Source organism: Chrysochloris asiatica, unplaced genomic scaffold (genome assembly GCF_000296735.1).
Source record: "Chrysochloris asiatica unplaced genomic scaffold, ChrAsi1.0 scaffold00060, whole genome shotgun sequence".
NCBI lineage: Eukaryota > Metazoa > Chordata > Mammalia > Afrosoricida > Chrysochloridae > Chrysochloris > Chrysochloris asiatica.
The window spans coordinates 153,203-159,679 of NW_006408578.1; positions in this window are offsets into that span (position 1 = coordinate 153,203).

Consider the following 6,477-nt stretch of genomic DNA (forward strand, 5'->3'; position numbering starts at 1 on the left):
GTCAAATGATGTATTGCATTAAGTAAATTTGCTGCATAAGACCTCTTCAAAGTGTTCAAAAGAAAATAAGTCAATTTGAGGTGCACCTGATCCAAGCTATGGTATTTTCAATAATCTCACATGCATACAAAAGTTGGACAATGAATAAAGAAGACCATGGAAGAAATGATGCATTTGAGTTATGGTGTTGGCAGAGAATATTTAAAGTACCATGGACTGAAAAAAGAATAATCAAATCTGTGTTGAAAGCACAGCCAGAATGCTCCTTAGAAGCCAGGATAACCAGAATTCATCTCTCATACTTAAGACCTATTGTCAGGAGGAACCAGTCCCTGAAGAAGGACATCGTGTTTGATAAAGTGGAGGGTCAGCGAAAAGAGGAAGATCCCTGATAAGACAGATAGGCACAGTGGCAAAAGCAACGGGTTCAAGAGTAGCAATTGTGAGGTTCGCTCAGGATAGGGCAGTGTTCTGTTCTGTTGTGCATAAGGTTGCTATGAGGTGGTACCAACTAGATGGCACCTAACAACAACATTACATTGATAGCATTTAACAGATTTCAAAATGTATAAGTTTGCATATTTTATTTAATTCACATCAGAAAAAGTAAACGTTAAAGGCATTGTTGGATGACCCAATATGCAAAGTAAGTACTGCCTTGCTTCTTACTCACTAGTCTGTAGTGAACAGTTTCACATGACTTTTCACATTCATTACAGATTAGTAACAAAGCACTCTGGTAGCATAGTGGTTATGTATGAATCAGGCTGTGAACCTTAAGGTCAGCAGTTTGAAATTGCCAGCTGTTCTGTGGGAGAAAAGATGAGGCTTTCTGGTCCTGTAAAGATAGATTTACAACCTCAGAAACCCTGTACAGGGTCGCTATGAGTCAGAACCAACTCCATGGTACATAACCACCAACCACCGCCACCAAACCTGTGCTTACCTTGCTGATTGGGTATCCTGCCCCTGATTATAAAGGAAGTAAATGGTTCACTCAGGGTAGCACAATAGGGGTGTGACTGAGCAGAGACCAGAACCCTGGAATCTTGAGTCCTGGGCCACTGCACATCTTTCATAACCTGTTGTTTCTTAGGTGTTTATGTCACAGCGCCTCAAAGTTGTTCCTTCTGATCCAGTGAGACTTTCACTGTTAGAATTCAGGTATTAACGCATCCATCATCCATTCATTCAGTCAGTCTTTAATGAGTGACTTGGGCAGGCCACACAAGCATCACTTTAAGGAACTAAGATGTCTTATGTTCCTAGGGCTGCCATAGCAAAATATAACCAAGTGGGTGGCTTTGAAGATTAGAAATGTATAGCTTCAGAGCTCTGGAGCTAGAAACCTACATTCACTGTGTCAGCAGGGCCAGCTCTTATTTTCCCTGGGGGTTTTAGGAGCCGCTCCTTCCTTGTCTCTGTCAGCTTCTGCTGCTTCTCCTTCCTTGCATCCCTTCTTTCCTTTTCCTTCCTTTCTTTCTCATACTGGCCTTTTGGTAATAAACAGCCTGCATTTGCACGAGAGACAGCTGGAGGGAGGAGGTGGCAAGCGTGACAGCCGTTGTAGGACAGGGCAGATCTAAGTACTCCTCTAGAGGATTGCGCCCAGAGACTGGCCTCATTAACGGTCTGCTGCAACTGTCTTTGCTCAACCGTCCTTGTAATGAGGAAGAGCATAGAAAATGCTGCTGTGTCAGACTGTGGCTAGTATTAAAGCTGTTTCAGAAGAGCCAGGTAATAATAATAATAGGACACAGGGAGGAAAAACTGCTGGCTTAAGAGCTGGTAGCAGGATTTGTCTGGCCTCTTAGTCTATTGTTGGGCCTTTCGAGCTGGGGAGGTCACTCTTGGGTGTGGTTTGGACGGGCTTGGAAGGAGATAAAGGAACAGTTGTACTGCTTGATACAAGTGAAACCCAAGAATTTAGGGGTCTTTGTGAGCCAACAAGAAGACAACCGAAGTAAAAGGAAGCCCAAGCCACACAGAAGAGGCTGGGGCCTGAATAGCTGAGGAGAAAGTGGGTAGCAGGCCTTGCAGAAACAAATTTTAAGAGTAAGGCTGCTTAATATTCAACCTGAAGCAATCACCTAACTAATAACTCTGCTAACTGCTTGTATTCCAGGCCCCTCAATTAGTCCTGAACCTTCGATAAAAATTGATGACCAAATGACTTTTTTGAATAAAGTTTTGGAAAATCATGTTTTGGGAATAATGTTTTGGAAAATCATGGGAATATTCATATACTTATTCCTATACATATCTTCCCCTTCCCTTCACCAGAAGTGAGTAGTAGCCATTGTAATGGTTTGTCTCAGCGATCTGGGGAGAGCAGGACATTATAAAGTCAAAGCCTTAAAAAAAAGCAGAAACAAAACCCTCCAAATTCATTGCCATTGAATTGATTCTAACTCATAGCAACCCTGTGAAACTGAGTAGATCTCTCTCAAAGGATCTCCAAGGCTGTATTCTTTTATGAAAGCAGACTGACAGTATTTGAATTGCTATCCTTTGACTAGCATCTGAGTACTTTAACAAATGTACCACCAGGGTTCCTTTGGGTGAGCTTACGCTATTAGAAATGAGCAAGGGAGAGAAGAGAGATGGCAGAGGAAGACTCAGATGGAGCTCACAAGTAGAGGACCCAGGCCAACTTTGTAGAAATAAGTCAAGAGATGGATGGTGTTAAGTGTCTTTGAGTTGGTTCTGACTCATAGGGACCCTATATGGGGCTTCCCAGGAGCAGCTGGTGTGTTTGAACTGTCGACCTTGTGGTTAACAGTTCAGTGCTTATTCTATAGCACCAAATGGTAAAACCAAAATGAGCATGTCAGAAAAGGCACAGGAGATTTGGGGCTAGGTGAGTAAGGAGACAGCATTTGTGTAAATGATTCAGGCAGCTGAAAGTTTAGAACTTGAGTCAAGGAGAAAGATCTGAGCTGGAGACTTACTTTGACAATCATAGTTAGGTGAGACTCCTATTGTGATTCACAGAACATGTGTGAACGACTCCCCACCCCTTATCCAAAGTGCAAGTTAAAAATGTAGATCCCTACTGCTCCATCAGTTCAAGCTCACTACTCGCTCCTTGGAAACCCTGTACAGGGTTGCTATGGGTCGAAACTGACTCGACGGCACTTAACAACAACAACAACAACAACAACAACAACAAAAGCAACCATTCTGAAAGAGGCCTAGTGGTGCAGTGCTTACAGTGCTTAAACACAAAGCAAAAGGTTCTAACCCACCAGCCACTCAGTGGGAGAAAGATGTGACTTTCTACTTTCATCAATATTTATAACCTTGGAAACCCTATTGGGCAATCTAGAAAAGACTATGTTGTCATTATTCTACAACAGCACTTGAAATGTGGTTCACTTGAACTGAGAAGCGCTGCAAGTATAAAATGTGCCTGTATTTTGAAGACTTACTAATAAAAACTTGAAAATAAAATACCTTAATAATTTTAATGTTTATTATATATTGGATAATACTGTTGTGGCTATGTTAGTTAGGACATGGGTGGCCCAAACAGTTTGAGCTTGATTAACTAGCCTAAAGGTTGGTGTTTCAAACATAGCCGTACCATGGAAGAAAGGTCTGGCAATCTGCTTGTATAACTATAATAGCCAAGAAAACCCTAGGTAGCATATCTGCTCTAACATAGGAAGTCTCCATGAGTTGGAATCAACTTAATAGTGACAGATTTGTTTTGTTGTTTTTTTTTTATTTTTTTTAATTGGATTAAATTAAATACATTAATAGAATTAAAAAAAAATATATATATATATATATATAGAAAAAGCTACAACCAAACAACCAAACCCACTGCTGTAGAGTTGATTCTGACCCATACCAACCCTATCTAGGGTTTCTGAAGCTGTAAATCTTTATGAGAGCAAAAATGCCTCATCTGTCTCCCACAGAGCTGCTGGTGGATTTGAACTGCCAACCTTGAGGTTAGTAGTAAAGTGCTTATCCTACAGCATCACCAAGGCTTCTTAAAATGACAAGGGAAGGGAAGAAAAACAGATAAGGAAGTGTCTCTGCTGTTTAAATACATATAAATTTGGCTCATCAGAAGGCTGTATGTCTAATTGTCTATTGCCACAACAATGCTGAGAACAGGGCTCTGAACTGGTTCATTACAGTTTGATCCCTTGGGATCTTGTTAAAATTTAGAACCTGATTCAGTATATCTGGGATAGACATGCAAATTTTCACTAGGTGTCAAACTAGAATGAACTGATTTGAAGCCCTGGTTGAGAAACAAACCACCCCAAAACTCACTGACTTAAAACAGTAAACATTTATGGAGCTCAAGAGTCTGTAGATGGTTAATTTAGACTGGACTCAGCTGTGGGGTCCTTCTTGTGTAGACAGAGCTCACTCATATGTTTAAGGATCAATTGGTTGTTGGCTAGAGTGAAGGAGGTTTACTGAGCCAAGTGTCTCTCATCCTCCACAGGCTAGTCCAGCTATGTTTTCATGGCAGTGGTAGAAGGCAAGAGCCACAGTCCTTTCTAATCAGTTGCTTTACAAGTCTCTCCTTGTAAATATTAGCAAATACATCACATTTGCTACTATTCTATTAGTCAAAGCAAGTTGTACAGTAAACACAGAAACAAAGAAAATAACTGGGGGCAAGAGTGGGGGCCACGAATGCCAACTCACTGACAGATTTGGTGCTAATTTAATCTATGCTGTGGTGTTGGAGAAGAATATTGAAAGTGCCACAGGCTGCCAGAAGAACCAATAGATCCGTTTTGGAAGAAGTGCAGCTAGAGTGCTCCTTGGAGGCCAAGATGGCCAAACTTCATCTCTCATACTTCGGACATATTGTCAGGAGGGACCAGTCACTGGAGAAGGACATCATGTTTGGTAAGGTGGAGGGTCAGAGAAAAAGAGGAAGACCCCCCAACGAGATGGATTGGCCAAGTGGCAGCATCGATGGACTCAAGCATGGCAACAGTAGTGAGGTTGGCCCAGGATCCGGCAGTGTTTCGTTCTGCTGTGCATAAGGTCGCTATGGATCGGTACCAACTCGATGGCATCTAACAACAACAATCTCATTTCAGTCTAAGAATTTATTACTACTGTCCCCCATGACATGAATACCAAGGATAAGAAGAGGAAACAGCAATCAATTGGTAATCAATGGAGCAATCCATTCCCTTTTGTATGTTAGCATGTCTGCATGCATTCTTGGGTTTTCTAAACCTGGCTTATTTGAATATTTATTTAAAAGAAATTAAATTTATTTATTTAAACTTTATTTATATACAAATATACAAAATTATGTCAATAAAGACGGAATGATTCTCAAATAGAATAACCTGGGGGACTGGAAAGGCTAGCAAAGCTAGACCCCAATGAACCTAGCCTCTTTATACCACTTAGCTTGTGGAATTTTTCCTTTACAAAAGGATTGAATCTACTGTATGTCAGTTATGTTGTTATTAGGTACCAGCAAGAAAGATGAATAGGGAAAGCATAAAAAGGGTACTTTTCCTAATGGATTCAGCTACTTTACAAATGAGTCTTCTGTTTACATTTTATAGGCCAGACTTTGACCCATGGTAAAGCTTCAGTGGACTAGTCCAATCAATACAGTAAGCAGAGCAACATCCTGTGGGCTGATGAAGTGATCAAAGTCCCTGTGTTGTTGTTGTTTTTAGTATCGGCGAGTCAGTTCCAATCCATAGCATCTCTGTATTTCCAAGGAGATTGAACAACCAACCTTGCAACTCAAACTGATTTTACAGTTCAGTGCATTAACCCACAGGGCCACACCAGCTATCCAAAGTCCCTGTAGTCTCACATAAGGATGTATTGTTACTGGATGAAAAGTAAGGTACCTTGACTGGTGCCTGCCTGTTGGTGTAAGAATGAAGAAGTTTGTCACATTGCCTTGTGCATGATAGAATCCGGGGACTGTGTTGATTTCTTCCTTAAGAACAAACCACATCTGTAACAGCATCTGCAATTGTAGTTACCACCCAATTAAGTTTCTAGTCATTCTTCTGCACAGGCCAAGAGATGAAGAGAAGCATTTTCCAGGTCTTTGTTCTTGGCACTAACTCTGGAATTCCATCCTTAGAACGTTAGGAACACATCTTTATTCTCCCCAACCCTAAACCTAGTTTTTATGGTGTTTCCTTCTTTACAGTCTGTTAGAAACAGCTACAAGTGGCTACCATATTGGATGACTCAGGCTAGCACATTCTTCTCCCATATCTTTGCAAGGCCGGTCCTTCTCATTTAGGTCCCTGCTCAGACAGAGAGATGCTTTCTCTGACCACACTGTTTAAGCCAGTAACCTAGCACAGCTTTCTTGTCCTCAGAGATTTATCACTACATGAAATTTTATTATTTATTTACATGTCTTTCTGCTGCTGCTGCTGTTATTGGGTGACTTACAGTTGGTTCTTATGCATGATGATGCTTTATCAGGTTTCTGAGGCTTGTAAATCTTTA